The sequence below is a fragment of the Atractosteus spatula genome (genome assembly GCF_055471065.1).
Source record: "Atractosteus spatula isolate fAtrSpa1 chromosome 16 unlocalized genomic scaffold, fAtrSpa1.hap1 SUPER_16_unloc_1, whole genome shotgun sequence".
In the NCBI taxonomy this organism is placed as follows: Eukaryota; Metazoa; Chordata; class Actinopteri; order Semionotiformes; family Lepisosteidae; genus Atractosteus; species Atractosteus spatula.
In genome coordinates this window covers 2,001,817-2,018,367 of record NW_028296631.1, presented here as the reverse complement: position 1 = coordinate 2,018,367, position 16,551 = coordinate 2,001,817, and the positions used below count along the sequence as shown (strand labels likewise).

Genomic DNA, 16,551 nt, shown 5'->3' with positions numbered 1-16,551 from the left:
GGTAATTGATGGTCTTCAATAATGCTTCTCCTTTAGGTACATTTGAAATCAGCTGAAAAATGCTATGAAATGGGGGGGCACTTCAGGCCAGTGTAGGATTTGGGTTACAAGAACCATTAAACAGCACGAGAAAGCCCGTACACTGAATCGCAGGGCTTTCTATTCAAAGAAGGACAAAAGAAACTTCCCTGAATTCCATTTTTTGCAGCACAGAGAGGACAGCAGGCACGAGGCCTGTTAGCTCAGTTGGTTAGAGCGTGGTGCTAATAACGCCAAGGTAGCGGGTTCGATCCCCGTTCGGGCCAGGCAGTCTCCTCCTCTCTTGCCAAAACCCGTTGCTTTCTTGCTGTGATGAGATTGGTGGTAATGCAAAGACGCCACATACTGCCGACAGACGAGATTGTTGCGGGAGAAGAGAGAAGTGATGGAAGATTGAAGAGTGTCCTAGGTGGAGCCAAGATGAAGTGTCACAATTGCCTAGGGGAGGATTTCAAATGTTTAAGATGGTAAAAATAACCGGGAATGATCCCCCAGTCCGGCGCAGTCTGACGTACTTCTGTCATATAAAGTGAAACTAGATGTCGAACTGGAGCCTCACCATTTGCATAAGTGAGGCTCCAGTTATACATCTAGTTTCACTTTAAATGACAAAACTGAAGAGACTTAAAAGAGCTGGAGAGGATTTCTTACAACTTTTGAGCCGGCACAGTTTTCGAAAACGTTTTCTTCACGCTGCACTATACAACACAGACAGCCAAGAGTCTCCAAAACAAAACGAATTGACAGATAGGAGAAAAGTCCCACTCGTCCTAAAGTTCCCAAAATCCAGCACTGAGCGTAAACAAAGTGTTCAAGTAGCGTGGGAATGCAACCCCTAATCCTAGCTGGAGTTTGAGCGTCTGGTTCAGAGTTTGCTCAAGAGTTTACCTTTCACAGATGCGCAAAGATGAATGTTGAGGGTGCACGCTTCAAGGCGCCTTACAGTGCAGGGAGTGATTAGAGACGATTCGTGACGTGTGCTCGTTCCCATATACCGTACGCCCCGGGTTGCAGTGCTAGGATGACGTCCAATACCGCTTCGGCACGTAACGGCATTATATTCAAGTGCAGGACGTGAGGGTTTTATTTTGTTCGTTTTGTTCTGCTCTGCTTTGCTTTGTTTTGCTTTCCATGGCGTTCGTAAGAGCGTCAATAAAAAGGCGATTCCAGCGTCTAACACGAATATAAGAGCTATTTCAAGTGCGGCTTCTAAAATGCTTGTAGACATTTGTCTGTTGTTGATTGTTTTTTTGTGTCTAACAAAGTGCCATTTTCCTGTCCGGACGGGGAGACTTTATCATTCCCACATGAAGCAACCCTTAAGTCCTCTGAGGCGTGACTGTCTGCAAGGTTTGTATTTTGGAAAGGTTTTTTTTTTTTAACGGAGAACGACTTTGAAAAAGATTTCCGCCGGCGTCTCGCGATCCGTGTGAGATTGTAGCAAGAACATGGTGCGGCTTCTTAAATGCTTGTGGACATTTGTCTGTTGTTGATTGTTTCTTTGTGTCTAACAAAGTGCCATTTTCCTGTCCGGACGGGGAGACTTTATCATTCCCACATGAAGCCACCCTTAAGTCCTCTGAGGCGTGTCTGTCTGCAAGTCTTGTATTTTGGAAAGGTTTTTTTTTTAATGGAGAACGACTTTGAAAAAGGTTTCCGCCGGCGCCTCGCGATCCATGTGAGATTGTAGCAAGAACGCAGCAACCACAGCGCTTGCTGTAGTCGTGGCCGAGTGGTTAAGGCGATGGACTAGAAATCCATTGGGGTCTCCCTGCGCAGGTTCGAATCCTGCCGACTACGGTGTCCTCCTCATGTCGTCGTGTGTCGGTGCAAGCAAGTGCCTTTCTGCTTTTCCTGGTGGTTTTAAAACGCGAGATCGCTTGTACCCGCTGCCTTGGAAAGAAATGTCTACATGTTTACTTGCACATTGTCTATTGTTTGTTTGTACATTGTCTTGATGCACTGTTTGCACTTTGTCTTGTTTTTGTCTTGTTTTTTACACTTGTTTTACAATCGAGAGACCTTCTGTAAGTAAGAATTCCATTGTACCAGTACCGGTTACATATGGCAATAAAGTTCAAGTTCAAATGCTTCAGCGTCCGCAAACTACATTTTGCAGCTGGAAGCAGATGGCGACGCTTTTTGCGGTCGCGTGTCTTGTGCCCCATTTCCGGCCTTTAACATCGAATCAATAAAGCTGTTAGAACCGACACCATAGGTGCTTTTCTTACAACTTTCGATCTGACTCAGTTTCGGAATGCAATTCCTGAACACTGCGAGAGACAACCTACAGATGCAGCCATTCAAAATGAGCGGTAAAAACCCGTGGTACAGTAACCAACCCGCAGGGCACCGTAGGGCACCGCGGTAAGTGATTGGTTGGCCAAAATGACCGACAGGGGCACTCGTGGTGCATTGGTTAGTAGTGAAAAGATTTAATCATCTAATATCTTTACTGTGCACATTTCAATCCGCTTAGTTTTGAATATTTATATGGAATTTTACCACTAAAGGGAAATTTTAGTAGCTGAGCATAAAAAGAAGAGGAGCATAACGCATCTGAAGGTCATAAACGATATTAATTTAGGAACATAAACATTACTGTATGTACATAAACTGTACTGTGTATGGCTGGTCTTGATAGTTTAAAGAAAAAAATCACACCAGTCTTCCATTTCTCCCTAAACATTTTAAGCATGAAAGTTTTATGAAACGGTACCCAAATATGTGATTGCTGTATAGAATGAATTTTAATTTTTAAAAATTATTTAACACGAAAATTAAGCTGTTTACATCTTCCGCCTGAGAACAGTCACCCGTTGCTACCCAACGCAGAAACACAGCCACTAACTAGCAAAGAGAGGACATTAGCTAGCCAATATGATAAAGAAATAAATGATTATTTTGTTTATTTCTTTTGCACATTTATTTGAACATTTCCATCGATTGTACAAGCACTTGGAAACTGTCCAATCCCTAGTTCATCAAGCATTTACCGGTCTGGTGCCGGTCTGTGTCTTCTAGGATATAATGCCAGCGAACTCTTGTTTTTATGTCCACTATAACTACGCTGGGCAAACGTTCCGAGGTCAAATTCTTCCAGCACGGGGGTACCTTTAAAGCGGAGACGACGGCACCAAAATTTTTTGGCGCGCCTTCTCTTTAAAGCCCTGGCCAAATATGAAGACAGTACGTACAGTTATAATTCAAACGGAATTAAAAACTACACATCCCAGTTACCATGGTGGTGCATGTGATCATTGCGTTTAACCAACGAAACAGGGCGAAAAATCAGTCACATGACTTTGGGGCAGAGTTTCGAAAGCTTAACCTATCAGCAACAAAGCGAAATTTACACGATAGGCTACCTCAAACTGTCAGTTACACGACTGTGTATGTCGCTTAAGCCACTCCTATTTGGCATTTTAGTTATGGAGGCGAGAAGACGCCCCCCCTCTGGGTGTCTGATTTGCCACCATCTTTAACTGTTCGGTGTCCGAATCGGAGTAGCTACGCGTACGAAATAAAGTTAATCCCAACTACAAAACATATATTTTTGTGGTAAGAGGGCGCAAAACATCAGTATTTACTGCTATTAATTACTGTACGATTTATAGTTGAAATCTGAGCCTAGATATAAAGTTAGATATAAAGTTAAAATCTCGACAAAGCAATGTAGGAAATACAGAGAAAATAAATCCTTTCTGACATCTAAAATCAGTTTCGATCAAGGTCTCTAAAACGAACAAGAAAAAGAGGATTTTCGGAGGGCAATTACGCTGTGTTTATATAGAATAACTGATTTATGAGCAATCTAATTTCTTGTTCGTTTAAAACAGTGAAATGTCAGCTGCAAAAGATCGCACCAGAAACAGCACTCTCTCTGCCTGTCATAGACGTTCAGGAAAGGCTGAATGAAGTCATGTCAAGTACAATAATTCGGTGATCAATAATAACAGTTGTAGGGCAGTATATAAGGAGGATAAGGATTTTGAAGTTGACTCGAAATCTGATAGGTAACCAGTGCAAGGACTTGAAAACAGGTGTAATGCATCCCTGATAGGATTCTTGCTGTCATATTCTGAACATATTGAAGATTGCTCAGTGTGGATTTAATTTCCCCAGTGAACAGGATGTGCATTTATTAATTCTAGAAAAAAAGCCTTTCTTGATTTCTCTAGTTCCCTTTAAAATAAACTATTATTCCACAATGCAGAGTATTACATGGCCAGTATTTACACATGATATTTGTGATTTAAAGAAATTAACACAAGCAGCTTTTGGAGATTTAAGTGTTGGCTGAGTTATTGCAGGATAAAAGACTAGAGATGTTGGCAAGAAGAAGATAATTTGGGGAAAGCTGAGGAATACACTTATAACAAGAACACTTCCTAATGGGGTTAGGCATACTTTTGATGAAGATGATGAAGTTAACAGACTATATGTTTACATAGATACTGAAATAAGGATTGTATTTTAGATTATGTGTAGTTGCTGGCATTGAACTGTGTGTTGGATGCACATGAATTGAAGGAATGGGCAAACATAGCTGATGCGGATCCACAGACCCAGCATATTAAGATGTTTATACTTAGAGGCAATTTGTTTAAATAACTAGGTATGGATACTGATGTGCAAGAGAGGTGGAAAGGCTGTTTCCTTAAGCCAGCACTATAAAATATTTTATTCTCAGTGAGATGCTGCCATTTCATCGTGGGTTTCTAACACTGTGTATAGTTCCATCCACACAGTGCCTTTACTTCCATCCATTTCTAATCTCTTTATCCAGTACAGAGGATTTGGAGCCTATCCCAGTAAGCAACGGACACAAGGCAGAATACACCCTGGACATAGCGCCAGTCCATCACAGGACAGACAGACACAAACACACACACGCCAGGGCCAGTTTTCCCATAAACCAATTAACTTACCAGTATGTTTTGGAGTGCGAGAGGGAGTCATATCACACATATGGAGAAAAACCATCTAACCCAGAGAGAACATGTAAACCCCTCACACACAGGATGGCAGGAATTGAACCTAGGACCCCAGTGCTGCAAGATAGCAATGCTAACCACTTCGCCACCATTATAAATGGATGGATATCTTAGTTATCTTTCTAGTTCACAGGTTTGCATGCATAATTTAATTTTGAAAGCCACTGAGACATCAGGTACTACTGTTGTATTTATGAAAAAGAAACAAAACAAAAAAACATACTAACAACTGAGCCATCCTACTCCTTAGTTAATACATTTTATTATTCATAAACAGTTAACATTGTTAGCAAAATATTTTGAATTATATTTAACCCTATTTTTTCTTTAGTTTTGTATTTAACTTATTATATGATAGTCAGACTTAATGTATATTTGAACAATGAAAATATATTTTTACAAGATGCGGGGGAAAGTGCAACAGCTTATTACAGTGCTAAATTTAATATTATTGATTGCTAATAGTTTATGCTAACACTTAACTTTCTTAATTAGATCTATTTAAAACAGTGAACTAAGTGTAACATACAGATGCAGCCATTCAAAGTGCGCGGTACAGACACCGCGGTACAGATACCGCAGGTATGATGACACGGGATACCGCGGTGCGTGATTGGTTGACCGACAGGGGCACTCATGGTCCATTGGTCTGTCGTAGAAAGACTTACTGTAAACGTCTTTACTGTGCTCGTTGTAGATATTGAATTTTACCACTGAAGTGAAATCTTAGTAGCTGAGCATAAAAAGAATAGGAGCATACTGTAACGCGTGTGAAGGCCATAAACGATATTAATTTTGGAACATAAACATACAGTATATAGCTGGTCTTGGTACTTTAAAGAAAAAAATACACACCAGTATTCCATTTCTCCCTAAACATTGTAAGCTTCGAAGTCTTTAACTAACGTGATACCGGAGTCAACAAGCATACTTTTAGAATTTGATTAAAAGGGAATATAATATGGAATCGCGTATCTCAAGAATTTAATAACGGTATGATTATATCCGTGTACTGCGGCAGGGCTGTGTAGGGCTGTTTCGCCTGCCTGATCATGCGAGCTGTCTTGTAGCCTACTGGTCTAGGTGTGTGCCTACCAACTGGCAGGTTGTGTGTTCGAATCCAGCTGGTGCTGGACTTTTATTTTAACAAACATTTCTTCGAAAAAATAGGTAAGCGATATTATGGACAATCAGTTGACAAATCCATTTCCTTTTTCTGATCACTCGCTTTCTGGCTACACATCTCACCTGTCCTGTTCTTTGTTTTCCTGGTTTGCTGATTATGCCTGCTGCGGTCCATTCCTACCCTCACACCTAAAGAAAACTATTTTAAATTTCTTGGCGCAGTTCATTAACCCTTGTATGTGCTGTCCGCGCCCAAAATGCAATTTTAAGAAAGTCAAAAACCGTGCTCAAATGCAATTTTCAAAGTGCAATGAAATACAATATTGTTGTCGCTGCTGTTCTGGTTGTTTTTATCCCGTAAAGCGTTTTGAGAAGCCACCTTTAAAGGCGATATATGTTGTAGAACCACTGATTCTTATGGAATATGTTCCGCAGGAGATTCAAATTTTTATTTATTTTTTAATCGCGTATCTAAGGAAGTCTCAGTATAACTTTGTTCATGAACAAACAGTGGCATGTTACATTGTCATTGTTTTTTTTAACAAGGCTCGCCAGCTAATGTGAATCGAAACCTGTCTTGCTAGCTTTTAAAGTCGTGCATGTGTAAACGACAATTGAAAAAGAGAAAAAAAGACCTGACTGACAAGCCGATACATACTCTTAGAGTTTGATTAATAGGGAATATAATACGAAAAAACCATAAGGGACTTAAAAGCTAAAGGAGATGCTTCATATTGCTTGACTAATTTTAAAAACTAAGTTATAAATGCAGACGCTCCCTCGGTGACGCGCCGGGTGTAAATATCAAAGTATACATTCCCAACAAGAATTGTACCCATCTGTCATGCAAATAAAACACCTTGAATTGAATTGAATTGAGGGAGATAGGGGGACAAATATACTGTAGACAGGCCTCAAGGCAAATAAGATACTTATGGGTACGCAGGCATTCAAGACAGCAACATACAAAACGTTTGCACGTACTGAGTTAAGTTATTACTTGGTTTTCAAAGTGCAATGAAATACAATATTGTTGTTGCTGCTGTTCTGGTTGTTTTTATCCCGTAAAGCGTTTTGAGAAGCCACCTTTAAAGGCGATATATGTTGTAGAACCGCTGATTCTTATGGAATGTGTTCCGCAGGAGATTCAAATTTTTATTTATTTTTTAATCGCGTATCTAAGGAAATCTCAGTATAACTTTGTTCATGAACAAACAGTGGCATGTTACATTGTCATTGTTTTTTTTAACAAGGCTCGCCAGCTAATGTGAATCGAAACCTGTCATGCTAGCTTTTAAAGTCGTGCATGTGTAAACGACAATTAAAATAGAGAAAAAAAGACCTGACTGACAAGATTTAATTAATGCAGATCAGTAAATCAAGGGACAAAACAACTATTGCGCCCGGGTCCTCAATGCGCTTTGACGTGCTAATGCGTTGGTTTAACAGTCCGGGTGTGGCAAGCCCCCAATGTCTCCCGACTTCGGCAAAAGGCACCCGCCTTTCATTGGAAGACAATGAACACACTCTAGCCGTACAGGTGAATATAGCATAAAAGACACCAAGGGATTGGGTGAGCTCCCATCGCAAAAAAAAAAACTGCGAACCTGCACTACAGCGACCATAGTACAGTATGGAGACCAAGACCTTTTACGGGAAGAGACGAGGTGCTTCTGCCGCCCCAGCTTCCAAAGAGCGAAGGGTAAGCAAATACAGCAGACTTCATCTGAAATACGCGATTACAGCGCATATTACAAGGTATTATTGCCGTTTTGAATTTTAAATTCAATTATAATTATTTCTTCGTAGCCTGTTCTTCAAGAAAACACCGCACGGGCGAAACGATCTACCACAAGGACAGTAAAAAAGAAAGCGGTAAGACGGAAAAAAAGAAAAGTTTATTTTGACTTCTGTTCCGCGACTGATGAATACTACTGTGTGACTTTATTTCTTACATGACTTATGTTATTTTGCCACAGGCCGTGGGTCTCTGCTCTCGGCCACTGGCCAGGGTGCCAACCTGTAGAAGCAGCACCTGTATGGAGACATTTCGGCAGCAGCGGGAGCAGTACGATGCATTACTGGGGAGGACTGGGAGGCTAGAGACACTCCTGAAAATGCAGAGGAAGGAGACAGTATGTTCCAGCAGTCAAACAGTTGAGCAGCTGTCTCCTGAAAAGTGCCTCTCCCCGCCGCGCAGGTTGCAATGCCTGGCGGAAGCTCTGCCCCCCGCAGAGCACACACCGCCTCAGGACACTCCATCCCGGCCTCTCAGTTCACCACCGCGCAGGACTCTGTTGATGCTGTCCCCGCCGGCTATCTCCCCCCAGGAAGCACAGCGGAATTCACAGATGCCAGTGGGACGAATAATTCTCCCAGATGTCCAACTGCTACCCATCACCCAGGAGATGGAGGGGGGGTTGTACTTGCAGTGCATCGGCATAGACGGGAAAGCAAGAGCCGACCGCTACGCCGCCCTCGTGTTTCGAAATCTTGTGACTTTTGAAATTTACTGGGGGTGGACCACGTCTGTAAATTTCGATGGGTCCAGAGGCAAAAGTGCCTTGCCTTGCAATCTCCGGGAAACCATTAGTACGATGGTGAATCGGAGATTCTCAACCCTTGCTGCGTACGACTGGAAAAGAATTCGTGATCGGATCAACGAAATGCTTCGTAGGAGGAGGCGGTCTTTTCCTCTTGTCTAACAGTCTGTCCACAAACAAAACATTCCTGTTAGACAAGAGGAATTGAAAAAAAAACAATGTTGTCAATGAAAACCGGTGTGTGTGTCTCTCCCTGCTGGATGTCCCTCTCACAAACTGCTGAATGAATAAAATAATTTTATTGAAAACGAGTTTGCGATTGTCTGGTCTTTAAATTCTGGAGATACGCGATTCCATATTATATTCCCTTTTAATCAAATTCTAAAAGTATGCTTGTTGACTCCGGTATCGCGTTAGTTAAAGACTTCGATGCTTAAAATGTTTAGGGAGAAATGGAATACTGGTGTGTATGTTTTCTTTAAAGTACCGAGACCAGCCATATACTGTATGTTTAAGTTCCAAAATTAATATCGTTTATGGGCTTCACACGCGTTGCAGTGTGCTCAGGCACTAAGTAAAAGGAGATGCTTCGTATTGCTTGACTAATTTTAAAAACTAAGTTATAAATGCAGGCGCTGCTCTGGTGCGTCGGCTCCTACACAGTGCCTGTCTGCTGTAAGCGTTACAATATACATACCCAACACTGCTTGTACCCATCTGTCATGCAAATAAAACACCTTGAATTGAATTGAATTGAGGGGAGAAGGGGGGGATACTAAAGCCAATACTGGCTCAATGGGCTTTGACGTGCTAATGCGTTGGTTTAACAGTCCGGGTGTAGCAGGCTTCCAATGTCAACTCGACTCGATTGGAAGACAATGAACGTATTTTAGCCCTAAATGAATTAATAGCAAACATGGTTTACATAAAATACATTTTTCCAAGAAAGTTTAGAATAATACGATCTGAGCCTACTTTAAAAATAAAGGAAAAGCATTTTCAGAGAGCAATCACACTGTGTTTATGTAGAAAAAGCGATTAGGTTTATGAGCAATCTAATTACCTAATCGCTTAAAACGCTATATAAAATAAAGTTTATTTAGAGATGAATGATCAGTGTGGTAGTTTAAATAATGTGAGTCAGGAAACTAACACAGCGCCACCGGATTTAATAACACAATAAAAACGCTATAAAATAATGTGACACAGTACAGCACAGTACAATAATACTGACCATGACTTTAGAAGCATAAATTACCTTACACTCAATTTAAACACAAGCTGTCTTTCTGTATGAACCTCTAAGCTGGTTCATACAGAAAATGTAGAAATGCATTAGCCTGATTATGATTAAAAACACATAATTAAACACATAAACACATAATCGATCATGTTGCGATATTTTGAAATATAAAAGTCAATTGATTGTCCATAATATCGCTTACCTATTTTTTCGAAGAAATGTTTGTTAAAATAAAAGTCCAGCACCAGCTGGATTTGAACACACAACCTGCCAGTTGATAGTCACGCACCTAGACCAGTAGGCTACAAGAGAGCTCGCATGATCAGGTAGGCGAAACAGCCCTACACAGCCCTGCCGCAGTACACGGATGTAATCATACCGTTATTAAATTCTTGAGATACGCGATTCCATATTATATTCCCTTTTAATCAAATTCTAAAAGTATGCTTGTTGACTCCGGTATCACGTTAGTTAAAGACTTCGAAGCTTACAATGTTTAGGGAGAAATGGAATACCAGTGTGTATTTTTCCTTGTGATATTTTAAGCTCTAGTTGAATGATAGGTGTCGCATTTTAAATCATTTTCGTAGCTAGAAATTATGACACGCCCTGTTAAAAGCAAGGAAGTTTTTATGCCCGTTGAAGTAAAACAAAATGCCTGACAAAGTATGGCTTGGACAGATTCCAAGTGCTTGTACAAATGTGCTAAAGAAATTATACTTTGAGTATACAGCTTGTCCAAAGTCATCCATTATTAATACTATTAGTAATATCTTCAGTAAAGGCTTTGATATTTCTGATAAAGGTAGGTTGTGTACTTTTGTACAACTGAGCAATCTTGCTTTCATAAAATATACCAACATTTTAATGACTGATGATTAACATGCTGTAATACACAGTTCAAAATTAAAGGCTCAAATGCTGTACATGAGAGGTTAAGCTCCCCCTGGCGGTTTTACAAGGCGACGCCGGATAGTTAACCACGTGACACCACGTTAACTGCGTCATACCGCGTGATACTGTGACACGCCCACCGGGGTATGCCGCGAAATACCTCACGCATTTTGAATGGCTGCATCTGTACTATTCAGAAATACAATCGAAAATAGTTTTGTGGTGTTTGTATGGATGAAACGTTTCTAAAATGTATAACGTAACAAAATTAAAGACGATTAAAATCTGCAATCTTTCCACTTGTAATGTCATTAGACAGAACAACACGTTTCTGGTTTGTTTTAATTAGTATTAGTTAGTAGTTAGTAGTTTTAATTTAATTAGTATTACAATTCGCACTGATTCCCTTGCGAAGATATGGACTTAAGAATATTCGTGCCTGGTCAAAAAATGGCATTAAGCACTTAAAATTAATATGGTTAATAATAGTAAACTGTAACATGCTGTAACAAGATCGGTTAAACTGCGAAGAAAATGCTTTCAGAGAAAATGTTTCAGGTGTGAAGAACATAGATCTCCAATGCAATTTCAACCAAACCTGTTCCCACACACCCTGCCCCCACTACCATTAGAATATACACAAAGCACTGAAATCTTTCGAGCTAATGATCAGGTGACCCGAGAGAGAGCGAGAGAAACACCAAGGGGTGCGGAACCAGGGAACTATTTACATGGAAAACGGGCGATCTCCCCAGACTGTCGCCCGTTTCACTGTTACCTGGATACCTCTTTATTTAGAACTCACTAACGCTGATTTTTAGTTTCGAAGGATTCAAGTAGGGTTTTAGATGAAAGGCAGCGACCTTAATCAAGCCCAAATCATAATTGAACCCATTCAGAGCCTACATTACATTTTAGCGTTTCATTCTGAGCAGAAGACCCTCACACCTGAAGAAGGCTTGCGTTTTCTCTCTTCTCTTTTAAGCATGTGTACAATGTGTAATACAATTACAATGTGTAATTACAATGCGAATCGTATGAGGGTGGGGGGGAGGTGTCTTTCGCTGGAAATCTCGCCTGCTTCTACTTTACGAGCACAACCCCCTCTCTGCCGGAGTGCTGGCTGTGACGAATTAAACCGGTTTCACAGGTTTCAATCACAGACCATGTGACATGGGAGTCAGGAAACTAACACACAGCGCCACCGGATTTGATAACACTATAAAAACGCTATAAAATAATGTGACTAGGCACAGAACAAGTTTACAGCACAGTACAATAATAAATGCTGACCATGACTTTAGAAGCATAAATTGCCTTACACTCAATTTAAACACAAGCTGTCTTTAGCCCTCTAAGCTGGTTCATACAGAAATGTAGAGATCCAGGCTCAGAACACACAGCTTCATTAGCGAATACATATGCAGGACAACTAGAGAAGACGTTTTACAGAGGATGGATTTTTAGAAACATCCCATCAGTGACATCACTGAAGTCAACTCCTAGGTACTGTAACTGTCGTGTGGATAGTTTCACAAGAATCAGACAAAGGTTTAAGCATCGCTTGTTCTAGATAAAACTGCAAAAAAAACAACAACAACCCATAATGTACTTCTTTGCGGCTCTGTTTGCCCAAATCATATATTCACAACGTGAAATCTAGAAAATAATATTACGTAACCAAAATCCGCAATATGGAAACAGAACCTGTGTAATTGTTGATAGATGATGTACTCGTAACATTTTTTCAAGACGAACTACAACATTTAAAAAATGACTTGTATGTACTTGATATCTCTAATCAATCCACGGGTCCCAGCACAAAACGAAACTAAAACGCATACCGTTTCGCGCTTCTTATTAGTTGCTCAAAAGTAATTTGACCGTATGAAATGCATAATATGAACCAAGAAACATGTACGTGAGCAGTACTTAAGCACTGTAGTATCGGTGTTAAGACATACCTCTCAGTCTCCTCCTCTCTTGACAAAACACGTTGCTTTCTTGCTGTGGTGAGATTGGTGGTAATGCAAAGACGCCACATACTGCCGACAGACGAGAGTGTTGCGGGAGAAGAGAGAAGTGATGGAAGATTGAAGAGTGTCCTAGGTGGAGCCAAGATGAAGTGTCACAATTGCATAGGGGAGGATTTCAAATATTTAAGATGGTAAAAATAACCGGAAGTGATCCCCCAGTCCGGCGCAGTCTGACGTACTTCTGTCATATAAAGTGAAACTAGATGTCGAACTGGAGCCTCACCATTTGCATAAGTGAGGCTCCAGTTATACATCTAGTTTCACTTTAAATGACAAAACTGAAGAGACTTAAAAGAGCTGGAGAGGATTTCTTACAACTTTTGAGCCGGCACAGTTTTCGAAAACGTTTTCTTCACGCTGCACTATACAACACTGACAGCCAAGAGTCTCCAAAACAAAACGAATTGACAGATAGGAGAAAAGTCCCACTCGTCCTAAAGTTCCCAAAATCCAGCACTGAGCGTAAACAAAGTGTTCAAGTAGCGTGGGAATGCTACCCCTAATGCTAGCTGGAGTTTGAGCGTCTGGTTCAGAGTTTGCTCAAGAGTTTACCTTTCACAGATGCGCAAAGATGAATGTTGAGGGTGCACGCTTCAAGGCGCCTTACAGTGCAGGGAGTGATTAGAGACGATTCGTGACGTGTGCTCGTTCCCATATACCGTACGCCCCGGGTTGCAGTGCTAGGATGACGTCCAATACCGCTTCGGCACGTAACGGCATTATATTCAAGTGCAGGACATGAGGGTTTTATTTTGTTCGTTTTGTTCTGCTCTGCTTTGCTTTGTTTTGCTTTCCATGGCGTTTGTAAGAGCGTCAATAAAAAGGCGATTCCTGCGTCTAACACGAATGTAAGAGCTATTTCAAGTGCGGCTTCTAAAATGCTTGTAGACATTTGTCTGTTGTTGATTGTTTTTTTGTGTCTAACAAAGTGCCATTTTCCTGTCCAGACGGGGAGACTTTATCATTCCCATATGAAGCAACCCTTAAGTCCTCTGAGGCGTGTCTGTCTGCAAGGTTTGTATTTTGGAAAGGTTTTTTTTTTTAACGGAGAACGACTTTGAAAAAGATTTCCGCCGGCGTCTCGCGATCCGTGTGAGATTGTAGCAAGAACATGGTGCGGCTTCTTAAATGCTTGTGGACATTTGTCTGTTGTTGATTGTTTCTTTGTGTCTAACAAAGTGCCATTTTCCTGTCCGGACGGGGAGACTTTATCATTCCCACATGAAGCCACCCTTAAGTCCTCTGAGGCGTGTCTGTCTGCAAGGCTTGTATTTTGGAAAGGTTTTTTTTTTAATGGAGAACGACTTTGAAAAAGGTTTCCGCCGGCGCCTCGCGATCCATGTGAAATTGTAGCAAGAACGCAGCAACGGCGACACTTGCTGTAGTCGTGGTCGAGTGGTTAAGGCGATGGACTAGAAATCCATTGTGGTCTCCCCGCGCAGGTTCGAATCCTGCCGACTACGGTGTCCTCCTTACGTCGTTGTGTGCCGGCGCAAGCAAGGAAAAGTGCCTTTCTGCTTTTCCTGGTGGTTTTAAAACGCGAGATCGCTTGTACCCGCTGCCTTGGAAAGAAATGTCTACATGTTTACTTGCACATTGTCTATTGTTTGTTTGTACATTGTCTTGATGCACTCTTTGCACTTTGTCTTGTTTTTTACACTTGTTTTACAATCGAGAGACCTTCTGTAAGTAAGAATTCCATTGTACCAGTACCGGTTACATATGGCAATAAAGTTCAAGTTGAAGTTCATTCTGAGCAGAAGACCCTCACACCTGAAGAAGGCTTGCGTTTTCTCTCTTCTCTTTTAAGCATGTGTACAATGTGTAATACAATTACAATGTGTAATTACAATGCGAATCGTATGAGGGTGGGGGGGAGGTGTCTTTCGCTGGAAATCTCGCCTGCTTCTACTTTACGAGTACAACCCCCTCTCTGCCGGAGTGCTGGCTGTGACGAATTAAACCGGTTTCACAGGTTTCAATCACAGACCATGTGACATGGGAGTCAGGAAACTAACACACAGCGCCACCGGATTTGATAACACTATAAAAACGCTATAAAATAATGTGACTAGGCACAGAACAAGTTTACAGCACAGTACAATAATAAATGCTTACCATGACTTTAGAAGCATAAATTGCCTTACACTCAATTTAAACACAAGCTGTCTTTAGCCCTCTAAGCTGGTTCATACAGAAATGTAGAGATCCAGGCTCAGAACACACAGCTTCATTAGCGAATACATATGCAGGACAACTAGAGAAGACGTTTTACAGAGGATGGATTTTTAGAAACATCCCATCAGTGACATCACTGAAGTCAACTCCTAGGTACTGTAACTGTCGTGTGGATAGTTTCACAAGAATCAGACAAAGGTTTAAGCATCGCTTGTTCTAGATAAAACTGCAAAAAAAACAACAACAACCCATAATGTACTTCTTTGCGGCTCTGTTTGCCCAAATCATATATTCACAACGTGAAATCTAGAAAATAATATTACGTAACCAAAATCCGCAATATGGAAACAGAACCTGTGTAATTGTTGATAGATGATGTACTCGTAACATTTTTTCAAGACGAACTACAACATTTAAAAAATGACTTGTATGTACTTGATATCTCTAATCAATCCACGGGTCCCAGCACAAAACGAAACTAAAACGCATACCGTTTCGCGCTTCTTATTAGTTGCTCAAAAGTAATTTGACCGTATGAAATGCATAATATAAACCTAGAAACATATACGTGAGCAGTACTTAAGCACTGTAGTATCGGTGTTAAGACATACCTCTCAAATACTGTAAATCAAGTTAAAAATATCTCAAGACCGATTCTGGTCATAATGAAACCATGTTTCGTGTATGTTTTCTTTAAAGTACCGAGACCAGCCATATACTCTATGTTTATGTTCCAAAATTAATATCGTTTATGGCCTTCACACGCGTTGCAGTATGCTCCTATTCTTTTTATGCTCAGCTACTAAGATTTCCCTTCAGTGGTAAACTCAGATATGAATATTCAATACTTAAACGGGCACAGTTAAGACATTAAATATACATATACATACTGTATACAGTACAGTTTTCATACGGTAATATGTTTATGTTCCTAAATCAATCTCTTTTATGAGCATGTGAAAGGCATGGTGAATCGATTCTCAAAAATTACTGTACTTTGCATGATTGGAAACAAATGCGTGATTGCGAAATGCTGTGGTGTTACTTTTACAAAGACGGTCAAGAAAAAAAGAATGTTGACAAGGGCAATACTTTGAGTTTACACTTACAGCTTGTCCAAGGTCATTCATTATTAATACTATTAGTAATATCTTCGTTAAAGACTTTGATGGCCACAGCTCAAACATGAGAGGTTGAGCTTTATTAGCTCCACCTTGCGGAAATTCCGGATACTATTATTTTGCTTGTCGTATTATAGGAGAATTTACGGTAACTCGCGGTATTTACCGGTAGCTTGCGGTAGACTGCGTACAGCGTATCGCAAAATAATGCGGTATCGCCCGCGCATTTTGAATGGCTGCATCTGTAGGCTGCCAAAAGTCTCCGAAACCAAATTTTGATAGCAGAAAATTCTCACTCGTCCAGAAGTTCCCTTGGGACACAACATCCAGCACAGAGTGGTAAAAAAGCGTCTTTTTTGTAGAGCCTTGCAGTGT

At 40.8% G+C, this 16,551-nt stretch overlaps 2 non-coding genes across 2 annotated transcripts; both read left to right on the top strand.

Moving 5' to 3' along the window:
- Positions 1-231: 231 nt before the first annotated feature.
- On the top strand, positions 232-305 carry trnai-aau (transfer RNA isoleucine (anticodon AAU)). Its single transcript has one exon. It is a non-coding gene; the product is annotated as a tRNA-Ile (tRNA).
- A 1,452-nt stretch (positions 306-1,757) lies between these two features.
- On the top strand, positions 1,758-1,839 carry trnas-aga (transfer RNA serine (anticodon AGA)). Its single transcript has one exon. It is a non-coding gene; the product is annotated as a tRNA-Ser (tRNA).
- Positions 1,840-16,551: the final 14,712 nt, after the last annotated feature.